This window comes from Haemaphysalis longicornis, unplaced genomic scaffold, assembly GCF_048455015.1.
Source record: "Haemaphysalis longicornis isolate Haplotype H1 unplaced genomic scaffold, Haemaphysalis longicornis Haplotype H1 scaffold_12, whole genome shotgun sequence".
NCBI classification, from domain to species: Eukaryota; Metazoa; Arthropoda; class Arachnida; order Ixodida; family Ixodidae; genus Haemaphysalis; species Haemaphysalis longicornis.
This window is the reverse complement of record NW_027526225.1, coordinates 72,534,958-72,551,940: the sequence shown is the minus strand read 5'-3', so window position 1 is coordinate 72,551,940 and position 16,983 is coordinate 72,534,958. Positions and strand designations below refer to the sequence as shown.

General features: G+C 46.3%; 1 long non-coding RNA gene across 1 annotated transcript; it reads right to left on the bottom strand.

Annotated features, from left to right (window-relative positions):
• Positions 1-6,659: 6,659 nt before the first annotated feature.
• LOC144162020 (uncharacterized) lies at positions 6,660-12,102 on the bottom strand. Its single transcript, XR_013320574.1, has 3 exons — positions 11,775-12,102; positions 9,246-9,330; positions 6,660-6,763 (listed from the first exon to the last, which is right to left on the bottom strand). It is a non-coding gene; the product is annotated as an uncharacterized LOC144162020 (long non-coding RNA).
• Positions 12,103-16,983: the final 4,881 nt, after the last annotated feature.

Genomic DNA, 16,983 nt, shown 5'->3' with positions numbered 1-16,983 from the left:
TTGCCTCACGGTGCACACGCTTACCTACTGCCTTTGCTCTTTTGAAAGAAATAAGGTTAAAACTTGTGGGGTATCTACGGAGGATACCACACGCCTTGTTCTGGGCCTCCCGCGCATGCCTGCAGTCGTCATTCCACCAGGGCCTTGTCGGTTTGCGCGGGCCCACAGAGGCCTGGGGAATTCTGGCGGCGGCGAGGCGAGAATGTGCGCCGTGACGAACTGAGTTGCCTTCTCTACAAGACCTACAATGGTCTCAGCCTGAATGCATGCTTTGAGAGAGTTCAGGCTTGAAAATAAACGCTACAGGGTCCAGTGCCGCAGCACATGATTGGCCGACACGCTTGCAGTCGTCATTCCATCAGGGCCTTCTCGGGTTGCGCGGGGCCCCAGATGCCTGGGGTATTGACTTTTTGGCGGCGGCGAGAATTTGCTCCGTGACAAGCTGGGTTGCCTTCTCGACAGGTAAGTGTGTTATGTCTGTGTAGAGTAGTTGACATGCCTCTGGGAATGTGTTCCAGTTTGCTCTTGCTTCTATAAACTTGTAATGGGATTGGGAACTGCTAGCGCCTTTATCTATGTATGTTAGTGAGGTAGGTAAGTTGTTACTGCCATATGGATTAGTGCCAACATCCCAGTCAAGTGACGGAAAGAGTACTGCAGAGCCAGTGGCCAAGTCGAGGTGTGAATAAGTGTTGTGTGCTATATTATGGTATGTAGGCTTGTTTTTGTAAATAGGCATGCTCCTGAATATATTAGAAATTTTTCGATTAGGCGACCTCGGGCATCTGTGCAGTGAGAGCCCCAAAGAGTGTTGTGTGCATTGAGGTCCCCTATAAGATTGAAAGGTTCTGGTAGCTGATCTACAAGGCCTTCGAAATCGGAGCTTGAAATATAGAAATCAGGAGGGATGTAGATGGAGCACACTGTATTAGCCTTTTGAAAATTATGGTTCTAAAAGCACTAGCCTCGAGGAAAGTCTGTAATTGGATAGGGTGGCATGCCAATAATTTTCGGGCAATAATGGCCACACCACCTGAAGATGTACCACCACCAGCCCTGTCCTTCCTAAATGCCATGTAACTATTCAAGACATTTGTGTGTTTGGAGTTTAGATGTGTTTCTTGTAGACACATCACACTTGGCTGATTGGAATGCAATATTTCGTAGACATCATCAAGATTTCTAAGGAGGCCTCTACAGTTCCACTGGATGATATTTTCTGTTCCCATTATGTACCTTTAAGAGCTACTGGAATGTGGGTGTGGGTTCATGTTTTGTCTATCGGGGCTTGTATTCTTGGAGCGGGTTTCTTTGGCTTTTCTGTTCGTTTGGACGCCGCAGCCCGTTCCTTGCGCAGCGATGCAGACAGGAACGCCAACTAGATAGTCACGCCAACTAGAGCCGAGACGGTGCCCTCACCGGCAAGCAGTAGCCGGTTCAACCCGTGAGAACTGTGTAACCGCTACTATTGACATGTATGCTCCTGAAGAAAGCCCCATATTCACGCCAACTAGAGCCGAGACGGTGCCCTCACCGGCAAGCAGTAGCTGGTTCATGGTTCAACCAGTGAGAACTGTGTAACCGCTACTATTGACCTGCATGCTCCTGAAGAAAGACCCGTAGTCATGACAAGTAGAGCCGAGACGGTGCCTTCACCGGCAAGCAGTAGCTGGTTCAACCAGTGAGAACTGTGTAACCGCTACTATTGGCGTGTGTGCTCCTGAAGAAAGCACTGACCTTGCAGGAGCAACCCATGTGTGTCATTCGGTCTCCCCAAGTCGAATTTATGGCGACAAGGTAACGGAACGGCTTTCGTGCAGTTGTGAAAAGGAGTCACGACCACATTGTCACAGTACCTGCCTTCTCTGACAGTACTATCTTCAACAGGTGAGAACCATGTAATCACTGCAGTGAAAGCACACGTCCTCAACAGCTCAAGTCAATTGGCAATGCCCCCTGCAGCAAACTAACCTGTTTCACCAGCAAGAACTACTTGTAGTCGCTCTCAACTTCCCTCAACTTGGTAGTTCACTTGCCTGGTCGAGTCTTGCAGAGCAGCTGTGCCGTTATGTGTTTTTCTAGATTATGTTTTGCCGTGCAAACTGGATCCAAAAATTGGGAAACTTTGGAATTGTGGGCAGGCATGGCCTGCTGTTCACCAAGGGCTCTGTGGGAGGTAGCAGCTCGGAGCAATGGTGGTATGCACTTTTCTTTTTGCGCAAATGGCATCAATTGTTCTGTATTCAACCAGTTCACCCGTCAAAATATTTAACCCTTCTTTTTTTAATTTGTCAAGAGCAGTTTCGAATTTTTGTGTGCTCGAAAACACGAGCTTTCTGCAGCACTTGATTGTGCCTACAAGATGAAGGCGTCTCTCGCTAGTTGGCGTTAATCTTTAGGGCTCATGACTACTGCGTAGTGCAGATTGTGTTGCAAGACCTTTGTCATTTTCCTGGCTTTTTTTTCTAAACTTTTCAGGAAAAGGAGCTGAAGTCGAAATGCCAGGAAACAACATGCAACAGCCAGAGGGAACAGTTACAAGACGAAAGGCATCATCAATAAAGTGGGTTCCCATTTTGGGAAATATGTACCTTTGAGTGGTTAGCACACCCAGTGGCCTTGTGCATGTCAAGCAAGTAAAAAAAAATTGTATACCATTGCATGCTTATTGGCAAGCATATTTTTGTTTCTGATGAACGTCTTGTAATATCACTGCACCAAATGCATTTCAAATGTCAATAAAATTTGATTTGTAGCACCTGGCTTTGGTCAATCCCTACCTCCTAAATCCCAGTATGCCAGCTTTTTTTTTATTCCAAGCCCAGTAAAGTTTTGTAGGGAGGCAGCGACATCAAAGTTTTGTACTGACTTCAATAAACACCTGTCTCAGTGTCTCTACTGTTGCAGTTTATGTGAAGCTTATTCTAAAACATGTCGCCTCACTGTGGTGGTAAAGGGGTCATCTAACATGTTGGCAGAACAAAATTATGCAACAGTCTTTGCCGCTGCAACAGGTAAGCGGCCAAAAGCGCAAAGGTTCCCAGGTACGTCATGTGCTCCCGCCACTTTGGGTTTGAGAGCACTCCTGGCCTCCCGTACGTTGGCGGCTTTTACGGGTGTGTGTGCGTGTTGTTCATTTATCAAAAAGTGCTTACCTTTCAGAGAAGTCTCTGGTAGCATTCAACCAAGAAACTTGTTTGAGACATGGCACTGAGGCATAGGGGAATTGAGGCTGCTCATATTACAAGGGGTAAATGAATACGCAAAAGAAAAAGGAGCACGACTTTTGCAATCAAGGGACAGAATTGCCTCTGAAGGCCTAGATCTGTTTGGTGTTTTTTACTGCTACTACATACGCACACAGTATTTTTATAGCTTACAGCAAACGAGAAAATATTGTGCACAGCGGGCAGCGCTCCGTAACTGAACTTGGGGAAATACGGTAGCTTTACTTCCATTAGTTCCTGATAGATTTTTGTGGCAATGTGAAAGCCAAAGAAAGTGAATTGGTCGCAAGGCAAGAAATATAATAGGGTGGAGGGCACTAGCGCATCTAACAGATTGGGAACCCCACAGCCCTGCCTTAGGCACCATCAAAACTAGCACTACCAAGTTGAGAGTGAGTGTTCACTTTCTGGCCTCTTTGCAAGGAGTCACGGATCGATCGGGCTCCCATATATTTCTACGGTAAGTCAGTCTGCGTCGGCCTCTAAGACGGGTCGACAACGTTTTGAGGCGGAGGGCCAAGTTACATGAAACGGCGGAGGCCGGACGGCAAATTTGGAAAGGGGGGGGGGGGGGGCTCTCAGGCAACGAGAAAAATTCAGCGAATTGACAATGTACGAAACCGGTATGGAACTAAAAAACAGCTCTTCAATACGACTTCTGGTGTTGAAAATTCTTACCCAACTGCCGAATAGCTAGACCAAGGTTGCTCACCGAAAGACGCAGAAAGTCTTGTTGACTAGTTAGTCGGGAAAGTAAGTTCCGAGGTCAAAATTCATGACAAATGGAGGGGGGAGAAGAAGGGAGGGTGTCGGGGGCCGCATAGTTCTGCCCCGCGGTTGGCGACCCCTGCTCTAAAATGTGGATCCATGCTGCTTGTGTCGTTTTGTTTTGTTTTGGCTTTGGCCTACTTCGGACTACGTTTGCCAAACTGGCCGCGAAATTTACTCATGGTGGGAAATGTTTTTTCTGATGTGAAAACGAACCGATTCTGAAACGTGCGGTGCTCATTCTCGAGAGCTGTTATTAGATCTGGGAATAGAAATTAGTATTGCTACATGCAATCAAAGAAGGTTGACTGACACAGAGACGTCAGTTTCATTTTCGAGCCGATTTCGTAGGGTGTGGCGAGCTATTGTTCGTCGGTCTGTCTTTGGTCTAAACGCCATGTTCATAATTTGGCAATGTTAGCGCGTTTGGTGCGACTGTGGAAGTTGCAATTATTTTTCTGCCTTCAGCGAAAAAATAATGTTCTGTTTGCAATGACAAAATCATAAGAGGAAAACATGATGTCGGGAAAAAATCACATTTCAAAGAGCGGCTCCAGGATAAATAAATAAATATTTGCATCATTTGTTGCTTCCCTTGCCAGGAGGAAATGCTTTCGGGTTCTCATGACTTGTATTTTGAACATGCATGATGAATTACTATATTTGCTTACGGGAGGAAAGAATGGAATACGAGCCATCTGATACTTGCGCATATCGCATGTACGCGAATTCTGCTACACAGCAACAAATAAGCGGTCCGCCGTGTCGAGAGAGTGGACGACTAGGAGACCGAAAGAGGGAAAAAATTACGAGGGATCGGTTGGATTGACGAGATTGGGTCTGCGTTACTAATGCGATTTGGATTGTCATCCCTTCTCTTTCTCGCACCGCGCTTGTTATCTGTCCCTTTGATAAGTTTCGCGGAGGCTCCAAACAGGCAGCAACGCCGCCGCCACGTTTCTGGGAAATGAAACTTCGTGCCAGCGCAGTAAACCAATGTTGCCTGAAGATCACGTGTGCTTTTGTACCCGCTATGCGACGCTGGTCATGCCTATGTGAAGGTGTCGTACGCGGCACCAGCCACCCAGTGAGGAAAAATGAAAGAACCCCCCCCCCCCGAACAGCGCACAGAGTACCGAGTACCAAAATTGGAACTACTCCGCCTGTCGCCGACAAGACAAGCGCACTTTGGTGACCATATGGAATGGCGAAATAATGCACTGGTAGCTCAGACGGAACTCGGGGACGGAATTCAGACGGAATCTGAAGGCGAGTGGTGTGTGATTCCTTCTACAGATTAGGCGCATGCCTTTTCTTTTTACTTCCTCCTTTTTCTGACTGGACAAATTCAAAATAAAAGTATGGTGTTCCAGTTTCGCTATCGTGCCAAAATAGGGAAAGCTGTCCGAACGCTTTGTGCCCGCAGGCTCTGGCGCTAAATAATCTGAAATGCTGATGCGGGTAACCGAATTGTGCAGCGAATTTCACTCCCCGTAAAAGCACGCCCCCCCCCCCCCCCCAAAAAAAAAAAAAACCAACTCCTTTTGTAGGATTTACAGTAATTACCATAAAGTGAATAACACAGGATGTAATGTCTGGGTGCAAAAATTCCGAATGTAACGCTAGTAGTGCTTCCATTTATTGATTGAGGTGTTACACATCGAAATGTCGGTTCCTTATACGACTAGAAGCGAGGAATGCGACAAGAAATCGAGTATGTCACCAGATGTTTTAGTTTCTTATCGTACGAGCAAATCTTGATTGATACAGTTAACATTGTAGGACTAACCATTTTGCACACAATTCACATCAAACCTTGGAGCCCCCCTTTTTTTCACGAAAAACCGCGAAAGCGGGAGTTTCAGCCTGACGGAGCAGCTAAATATTCAAATCGTAAAGAAACAACTTTACAATGTAGCAGGCGAATTCATATTTATTTCTCTAACAATTCTGTGTTGTGCGAATATGGCGTTTCCGCAAGCGGCGCGGTCAAGCCAACCGCCATTTCTTTTTACTGGCACATTTTCGTCGTCGAAAGGAAAGAGGTGGGCAGTGAGTGACTCAGGCACCACGCACCTGCCAGGCAAGCGAGCGAAGACAGATAAGGAGCGTTGGGAACGACTCTGGTCAATCTCGAAGACAGTACAACGGGTCCTCTAGCCACCCCCTTATGAAAATTTCTATGTCCAGTCAAAAGACAGTCTGCGTCCCGAAGGAAACAGACTGCGTGCGTCCTGTGTGTTTCCTCTGTGTCGGAATTTCGCCACCGACTTTCTGCGTACTCCAAGTGTCCCGTGTGTTTCCGTCCTCCATGCGTCCAATCTATCTCCCAAAGGCAACACAGACACCATACGGCCTTTGTGTGTCCCCTATATGTCTTGAAGGCAACAGACCGCATTCGTCCCTTGTGTGTCCCCTGTATTGAAATTTCGCCACCGACTTTCTGCGTCCTCCAAGAATCCTTTATGTTTCCGTCCTCTACGTATCCCACAAGCTTCCACCTTTTGAGTGCCCTTTGCATGCTGTCAAATAACAGCGCCCAACATCCAGCTGCATGTAGAAAATGTCAGCCAGCTCCACAGTCACTGTTTCATGCTGCAGCTGTTTCTGTAAGAGCAAGCTGACGAAAATCACATGAATCACACGACTCTTGCAAACCTGACTATTTTATTCAGGTTGGATCCATACGTGCTGCTGCCGCCTGCCACACCAGGTGTTGCCTCATCTTTACCCCTCACAGGACGGGATAGCCACTGCCACGCTTGAACCTGAAATGACAAACGCATTGATCGCATATGAAGGGGTTTAAACAAACACGTCTCAAACATTTGCTGGCTATGCTTATAAATATAAAGGAGTGTTCCCATACAAAACTGAACCAAGTATCCTGAAAGAGAAGGTACAACTTCTAGGTTGCAAAATTAGCCACAAAATTTAGACTACATAAATTAACTAATGAGCTTACGAACATCAAATATGACATACTGTTACATAGGCAACACAACCCAGAACTAAGTACTGTTTAGATTCATGGCCTCCTCATGACGGGCATTTATACAGCCTCGCAAGAACATTTGAGATGAGATTATTGCAGCAGCACTGTGGGAACAAAGCAATATGGGGGCAGGGAAGGCAACATAAAATTGCATGAACATGCTAAGACAGGCATTGATCAGTCGTCATCATGAGTAGTTGCTTGTGTCTACGCGTTCTTTGGAACCTATAAAGGCAGCAGTTTTATTGTGCATTTCGTTTATGAGACAGCACTTGCATTGTCTAGTTTGTTTGTCTGTGCTTGCTTACAAAAAGCAAAATGTACATCACCATGAACTGACCAACCTCTAGGTTGGCTCCTCACTTTTTATATTTCCTTGTGACGATGGGTAGCAGACACAGGAACAGAAATAAAAAAACAACCCTAGAAAAACGTGGTGGATAGCACACTTGCACCCCTCATTGCACGCGTGCCACGTGGTCACTCATCCCAACAGATGTACAGTGCACGGAGTGACCCCCAAGCAGCGAAAACTGGGCGTGGTCGCTCTGTACTTTGTGAAAATACAAGCTACTAGAAAGATTTGACAGATAGCACAAACAGTGCAGGTGCGCCAACTTTGCACCATGGCACGAATTTTTCAACGCACAACAGAAAACGCACCGGTATGTCAGTGACACCGTGGAGGAGAAATTCGAAGACAAACCAGGACATCAGTGACAGTGAAAGGGTTAAAGCGGTCGAATACAGCAAATTTAATTTCAGGGTTTATGCTTACCAGCAATGAGGAAAGCTACCGCAGTAACTTGAGCTGACTACTCTGTAACGTGCACTCAAATGCTAAAAACACACAAGCATTTTTGCATATGTTTGCACACAGAGCATTCATACTGTTCGGAAATAATGCAGGTTTTTCCTACTATAAACATCATAATATTGCCCCCAACCACGCCATTTGATTTGTTTACAAAATGTTTTGTTACAAGCACCTGGCCACACCCTGCAATCTTATCCTTTTTTAAGGGAACCGTCTTTTTCCCCTTTTTCCTTTGTATGCTGCACCAGCAGTCCTGGTTTGATATGGAAAGGGTGTTGCTTTGCGATCCCTATCCTAGCTTTTCCTGTTTTTTATTGAAAATGTTCTCTATCTAAATGAATGAGTGCAAAAGAAACCCTGCAGCATTCAATTCGCCAACGCTCATCCATGCACGTCACTTTGCTTACTCCTTCGAGGTTTGTGTTTCTTTATGTTTACTGCGGAGCACAAGTTTGCTCCGATAATCTATATTTTTACAAAAACCCTGCATTATCCGTGGCTACATCACAATATTCCAAACAAAGTCTGATACACAAACCAGAACCCCCCACAGCTCTTTCTTCAATTGCTGAGTACCCTTCTACAATTGATTGATTGTAGGGTTTAACGCGCCGACGCAACGCAGGCGATGAGGTGCGCCGTAGTGGAGGGCTCCGGATTAATTTTGACCACCTGGGGATCTTTATCGTGCGCCTAAATCTCGTACACACGGGCGTTTTTGCTTTTCGCCTCCATCAGAAAAGCAGCAGCCGCGGCCGGGAATCGAACCCGCGACCTCGTGCTCAGCAGCGCAACGCCTTAGCCACTGAGCCACCGCGGCGGGTACCCTTCTACAATTAGGACCATCATTATATTTGCTAGAGTAAATAGCTGTTCGGGGGGGGGGAAGGGGGGGGGGCTACGATGGCCAGTGAGACTCATTACACTACATGAAACACAGTGGCAAAAAGGCACGCAATACACCCTTTTCACTGCTAGGCACAAGTTGCATCTAGGGCATTGAAGTGAATTCACCTAAATTCTATTTCTGGGTGCATGGAATTGTTTCACTCATGTAATGTAATCCATAATATGACTTTTGAGTAGAAGTCTAAAGATCTAGTTCATCTGTAATAGGCGGTAGAAGAAAAATCCCCACACACTGTCTGTGGCCACCACGCAACTACCACAGTGAACAAGGGTGACAAAGTCGTTATTAATTAATTCATGGAGCAAGGACGCAGCCCTGATGCGACAAAAAAAATAAGAAAGGTACCAGGAAGTTTCTCACCCTCATCGGTTCCTTATTTTTTGCCCCATCTCTGCAATGTTCTTATGTCTTAATATCACTAAGGTACCACAAGAATGCCACAATGGTTTTCTATGTTTTCATGTTCTCTCAGCCTTCAAAATCGAGATTTTCATGCATTTCACAGCCGTAATGAACTCCACTTATTACAGGTCGTGCAGGATAGATAGAAACAGGAGGCAGCCAATTCTTTTGGTAGCTCACAACGTACATCCTCCATGTCAAACACCTGGCCCTGTAAAAAATGGAAGTTCAAGTAGTAAACAAGCCGTAAATATGCGGTATAATGCCGTGAAATACTCGCTCTGACAGGACATGACAGAATTTCTTTTTTGTAGGTGCAAAAAAGGCACCTTCAGTTCTTTCAAGCTAAAAAATAAGTACAGTGCTCACTGATTGAAACGCAACACTGCGAGCGCGTGGCCGCCAATACATGCAGCGCCGTCCATGGACGCCGCTGTCGCTGACAGCGCACCGCTGTCGCTGCGGGGAACCACTGCCCCGCTTATTGGCAACCGGAAGCAGCAAGCTTATGGTCAAAACACTCTCATCCTCGTGGTATACCACAATGCAACACCTAGCTTCCACGGGCGTCCACTGGCGGCGCTGCATGTAGCGCAGGCCACGCGCTTGCAGTGTCGCGTTTCAATCCGTGAGCACTGTACATACATGACAATCCTTACAAGGCTTTCAGCCATACTTTAAAGGAACAGAAGCATCCTTACACTGAATTAATGTTAAACTAAGCCTATTAAATATCCCTAGGTGGTAGAAATCTGTGGCCCCAGATTTCCACTGTGCAAGCATATTCTCTGGTCCAGAGGGTGCGAAACGTGGTTACGGCTTTTAAAGGAGCCATGAAGAGAAAACACAAGTTTGGTTCATTCAAAGGATTCCGTTGCTAGAATCATGCTGACACCATTTTTAACATAAACTCCACTCAAATAAGCTACAAATTAGGAACAAAGGAAATGGCCATGACCCACTAGCTCATTTCCTGCAACAGAACCTATGTCATACCAGCCAGCTCTGCAGTTAGCGGAGGGCGGCAACAGCAAACGCGAATTAGGCAGAGGCTATAAGCTTGCCGAACGAACTATTTGCGCTTAAATTTAGGGCACATTCTTTTTACAGTAGTAAGAATGGTGGGACCAACAGTAAAGGTTAGGAAAGCACACGTAAGCATAGAAGTACCGATGCATACTGCTGTTGGTACTGCGCGCACTATGCTTGGTTTAGCTGCACAGGACTGCGGGGCTTTGGGGTTGTCTCGGACAACAATGGCCGATTGACACAAGCAACGGTGTCTTACGTGACCATATTTGTGGAGCGAGCACTATGTTTCACGAAACGATTATTTTCTCGCTGAACAAAAACAAGCCACGTTTAAATACGGTAAAAACAAAACAAAAGCAGAAAGCGGCTTGCCACGGTATGGTGGCACCATCTAGGTTAACTAACGGTAAAGAAGGTTTCCCAATCGGCTGCAGAGCGGTCGGTTCCTGTGATGGCATTGCAGACCCTGAAAATGCACGATTTAGCGGGAAAACCAAAATTTTAGCTTCAATTAATGAATTTCTCAGTGAATAAAGCATCGTTTGCATTTGGACAAGTGCTGGGAGCACCATACCACACGAAATCTTTCGAATAACACAAACTTGTATTTTGTCTTCATGGCGCCATTAAAATTCTCTCTGAGGCACATGGTGAACGTCTCAGCGTGCCAATACCTCCAAGGGGTAGGCAAGTTGAAATGCTGACGAAACGAAAAAACAGGACGGCGAAGGAGCACGGTGGCAAGCCCACGCCCTGTTTAATCTTTCTCGCACCGTGATTGTATCCCCATCACATGCATATTTGTAAGAATCAACACGTTTAACCCATGCTCAACATGTTACGGTCAACACAATTTATGCAAGCCAGCTACAAATAATGTCACACCACACAAGAATTTCTGTCTGATCATGACGATGCTGGATGAGCTTAGGAAGGTGGAAAAATTTCTTGCATTAAAACAGTGAAAGCTGCCCTGTGACTGCACCAGCAATGCAGGCTGGAACAGCATGTTTTCAAGCTGCGACGTCTAAACAATTATCTGGTCAAATGTTCACTGCCTAAAGACCTTGTGCATGTGGTACTACTTATAAAGTTGCTAGCAATGCTTAAATGTTGAAAATTCAACGTATATGCAACTCTTACGTATTATAACTACAAATGTAATGCAGCCTCCTTGCATTTCTTTACCCGTAAACGAAAACTACCCGTTAGAACAATGCTAAGCTGCCTACGTCCTGTAAAAAAATATACTGTGGGTCAACTGCCTCCTAAAAAAAAAAAAAATCGGGGAGTGGGCGTTTTGTTTTACAACCATTAACGCAGTTTTCTTTTTTTTCATGCAACAAGCTTTAGCGTCGAATCCACCCAAGCCAAGCGGCGGCCGCTGGGCCGTCAGCATAATATTTTCGTTGCCGGCAATGGCAAGGGGGTCGATCACTCACACAGCATACTGGCCGCCGCTCCTGGAAGCTCATTATGACCGCGCCGACGCAGCCGGTAATTTACAATAAAAGAAGCGCGGCGAGCCGAACACCAAGGAATATACTCAACACGTTTAACAAAACAGCACTGCGGCAACGCGTAATAAAATTTTAACATGCACCACGATAAACAATCACTTACGGCAGAACACGCAGCATTTTTCACACGTCGCGTCGACAGACTGGAACTTGCAGTAGAGACTCTTGATTCACGTAGGCACGCACAACTTGTCAGGTATTTTGCCAAATGGCGACCTCGATGTGCGTTTGCTACAGCAGCGCAGTACGGCGACGACACAGACGCTTTGCCAGCACTCACGATGTTTCAGGTGGCACAAGAGCACTAACACGTAATATTACGGCAGGAGGAGCACGTAGTAATTCACGTAACACCAGCAAATCGAAAACAAACCACCAAAACCACGCACAACGAACCAGCCACGTCTTTTCTTGCGCACCTATAACAATGACTGCATATATGCTAGCCTAGACTAGACTTATTACTACAGTTGGCTATCTAGCAGTCATAGAGTTTCAGCAGTTACTTTCTTCCTTCATCATCACCCCTGAAGCAAACTACGCAGACGCCATTATAGTATTTTGTTAAAGTTGATAATAGCAAACATATATATAATGGCAGTATATTTTCTTGATGCGAGCAACGTCTTTTGTTGTCGTAAAAAGTTGATAATAGCAAACATATATATAATGGCAGTATATTTTCTTGATGCGAGCAACGTCTTTTGTTGTCGTAAGTTGTTGCTACTCAAAAGCGAATAAAAATGGATTAACAAACGAAGTTATTATCATCGTCATCTACATCTAGATTGACTGTTTCATGGACTGTTTTGTGTTTTGTTCAGCGTCCAAGCATTCACCATTCACTGTTTGTGGGGTTTTCACAAACAGAACGGCCGGATAAAAAAATTATTCCCCGCAGACATATGCAAACACACGCGCACACGCATACGCACACACACACGGACACACACACACACTCACGCACACAAAAGCACCGTGCGTCAAATCCACGCAGGCAAACAATTCACTCAAATGGAGGCTTAGCAAGACTATGTGAGCTCAAGTATTTAGACCTAGGTTTACGACCTGGTAGTGTGCTGTTTTCGTGGCTTGGAGGTTAAGTACTCGCCTAATGATTCAAAGAGCGGAGGTTCGAAACCCGCTCAGTAATTTTTTTTTTTAAACCATGTTTGAATTGAAGTTTTTCTGCCTTAGGTTATATTTTGACATTGTTGTTGCTCTTGTTGCTCTCGTCTGGCTGTGTCCCTTTTTTTTCTGTCGCAATATATTTCGACCGCAAGCTCTGCCCCAAAAAACAGAACACCGCTTCAGCATTTAGTTGCAAGGATAAGCCATTTTACAACGACCCTGAAGGAAAACACAGACTAGGACAATCGGAAGCCACTTTTTAGGTTGTTTTTGTTTTCATTGCTTCGTTTTCTATTCGGCTTTTTGTGTTCTTTTTACTTTTTCTGGTCTGTATATTCTTTTCCCTCCCACTTTTTTTTCGTAATGGGAGGGACGAGGCACTTCGAACAGCCTCGTTCAATATGTATCCTTCTTACGCCACTGTTTCATACACACGTACCAGTTGGTAATATTAATTCTGCGAATTTATCAGACCTCACTAGCACGAAATAACGTATACAGTGCTGCAGAATTTCCACAAACCATCGGCATTGTTTCTTACCATCTCTAGCCAAGCCAAAAAACTTAACCTTTCGAGTATAATTAAGGCTTACATGCTCGACTTTATGTTTACTTGAGGAAGCACAATCTTCAGAAAAAGAATGTAAGGCAACAAATAGTTATCCTTCCTCCCAGTGTCCTAGAGGCAACACAAAAGACATAAGTCAGTCTTTTGACTTCATTTTGCCTTCAGTACATACATAAGAAACAGCATTACGGCACACAGAAGAATTAAGACAGCAAATTCAAGTTCTATCTTACAGCCTTTGTCCTAGAGGCAACACAGGAAAAACAGGCCAAAGTCTTTTGACTTCATTTTGCCTTGAGTACACACATGGGCAATAGCATTGTGGAACTCAGAAAGAGAAGAAAGCAAGTCATTTTTAAAGTTTTATACCTCGCATCCGAAATAAAATCTTCGTATAGAAATTTAAACTTTGTCTTTACCATAGTACATATAAAGGTAAAACATCATGGCTGTTTATCCGGCAGTCTATAAAAAGTACACAGCCTGCTTATGTCCTAGAGGTAACACAAAGGAAAAGTCAAAAGAAAGGCCACACAGTCAACATGCAGGAGACACAAAGTAAACAGAAAGGAAAAGTTCATTTTCATAAGGGCCCCCCCCCCCCTCCTTAGAACGGTTGCAAAGAAAACTTTCACGTGTTCTCCCTTTTCTTCGCTTATGCCGAGGAAGAAGAGGGCTTCACTCGGCCGAAAAAGAATGTTCGATACAGGGCACTGTAGAGGGCGAATCAGTCTCCGCGCAGTTTCGGATTGGGTGTACACCCTCGGGCTTTGGAAGATGTGTCGAAATGCCATGTGGTCCCACTTTTGAAGGAGTTATCTGCCTGCCACTGCGTACCCCTTTTGGACGGCAAAACGCGCTGCGTCTTTTGTTCACTTGTTTGAAGGTCGGCAGGCTATGCTAGAAGTCGCAGCATCTGGGTGTTTCTCCGCACGGCTTTCGTTATTTACACCTTCACACACACACCAAAACACACAGACGAACACACAAAAAAAATGGGGGTTGGGATCGCAGAATGGAAGCTCGCTTTTTTCGACAGCGGCAGATTAGTCTCGGGTGGGGAGATTATTCTCGGGGGGAAGGGGGGCGGTGGAGGGTGGGGGCACAGGGGCACTACTTCTTCCTTCGCCTTCATGTTGAAAGAATGGGTGAAGGGTGGAAGAACACAGTAGTTATGTCCTCACTATCCCTTTATCTGTTTGGGGCCTCACTGTCACAGTCGAAACCCCCCACTCCTCCACCGTCCATTTATATTCACCCCTCCCAGTCTATTCATATGGCTACCAGTGATGGAGTAACAAAGACGATAAAAAGCGAAGAAAAAGGCGCTTCGTCCACTGCAGATCTGTCCCAAGTATGTGCGCCGTCTTTCGTGACTTTAATGTGAAAGGAGTGGGGGAGGGATTGAGCGACGAGTGTGTTCTCTGCACGGATTTTTGACAACGATATTTTTTTTTTGCAGGGGGGGGGGGGGTGTCGCGCCTAAACCACACTCTCCTAGCATACAAGCGTGGCAGCACACCGTGGGGAAGAGCGGCTGAAAAGGAAGAATTACGTAGTGCACGCCGTTGATAGCTAGCCACCTATTGGCCGCGATGGCCACCACTGGAGATGCCGGCGCTGCGATCGTTTGACGTCACTTGAAGGATCCCCGTTCCTACCTTGCTGCGTTATTAGCGGGCCGCGCGTGACATTTCGTTCAGGACCCGCTTTATAAGTGCATTTCCGTGCTAATTTTCGGCGTTTAAAGTTCGTTATCAGTGCGTGAAGCGTAGTTTGACCTCATGGGGACTTTATACCGTGGCAGGCTGCCCGCAAACAACTTGAGCGTGATGGTGTATGCGGATGTATGCGACCGACCCCGTTGTGAGCATAAGCTGCGGCTCATTTCCCCGATCAACATTTAGCTCGGCTACGACGATCACCGAGCTAAATTTGTAGATTTCGGTTGTAGTTCTCAAGAAATAGGTGGAGGAGAAAATCATGAAGCGTTTACTGCTCGCAGAAACGCTCCGCACACACCTCCGCCGTGCCTGCAGCCCGCCGACGGCTCGAAACGACGTATGTTGCGACAGCAACACCTTGTTGCCGCTTTTTAAAATCACACTAATCGCGGAAAAGGAGGTCCGCATTCGCGAAAGTGGATGTTCGTGTGGTGAAAAATTGTGCTGCGTAGCGTCATCAGCTGCGATTTTCAAGGCGACGCTCAAATATCTGCCGCGATCTACGGCGACCGGCCGCGGATGTTGGGCCCCGCCGCCGGCCCATTCGCGCACGGTGCGACGAGCGGCCGAACGGTGGCTACGGCGACCGGCCGCGGATGTCGGGCCCCACTCCGCCGGCCCGTTCGCGCTCGGTGCGGCGAGCGGCTGAAGGGTGGCGATACCTGCGCGCAAAAATCGGCCGAGGCCGTGGCAGGTATCTTCATCATCGAAGGCTTAAATGGCAGTACCCACGGATACAAACTTCCACATTCGAGAAAAGGGGTGACAGTGTGGTGAAAAGTTGTGTTAGGGACTGTCATTCGTGACTGTAACGACAGCGGCGATGAAATATCTGCGGCGACGCTAAGCCTAAAGTTCCCAACATCGGACTCCGCGCATCCGAAACCGGTGGCGAGTTAGCTGTTGGAGAAGACCCTCTTCTAAAACTCTCCGCGCCCAAGCGTGTTGCTTTGGGTTCCACGAACTTCTTCGGGGCCTCCAACGCTTCGTTCCCCTATTCTTAAACTCCCCATTACCCCACGACGTGTTTCGCCTCGTACGCAACCATGCCTTCTGTGAGCAATCGTGAGTTCTTGTACTTGATGCTAGACTGGAAAAGCGCAGGCTCATTGTAAACAGACAAAATCCCGTTTGGCAGAGGTCTTAATTAACATAGCCAAGTCTTAACCCGCTCGGAGGCGTTAAAAACTCGCGTTAATACCATGCGTACATTTCGGACAAGTCGCGAAAAGTAAACATATCAGCAGTACAGAGTACTAGTGATCGTTAATCAAATGAGTGCATGAATATGAAAAAAAAAGCATTGCAGGGGAAATAGGCACTGCTTAAGCCAAACTGCAGATCGTACCAGCACTTTTAAGCCTGTGCGGCGAAGCAATCCGCTCACCGGTCTCACGTACACATTCATTTTTTACCACGTACGCAATGCGTGCAGTACGCGTGGTGAGATCGAAACTGAGCGCCACGTTTCTGCCGCTGTTCCAAGGTCTATTTTCTTGCACACGCAGTCACGTACATGTCACGTCGCAAGTATTTCATAATGAATTACCAGTGTACTTTTCTCGGCACCAATTGTATCGTCCTTGGCGTTAGCTGGCTGCGTACCAGCTGTCGGTGGCGATGGTAGCAACTACCCAGCCGCGGCGGTGTCGTCATGAACAAGCGAGCCGTTGATTGCTTGCCCGGATTATTTGGTCTGTAGACAACTTCCTTCTGTAATTTGCTACAAAACCGCAAGGAGGGGGCACACGGCGGTCACAACTAAAACGTGAGGTCGCATAAGCACAGGAAATTGTGTACAGGAAATTGTGTCTAGATATTGTGTACATCTTGTATGCATTGTCGTTTACACGTTGTTTCTGAGATTTATATGCATGTACTGAATGTGA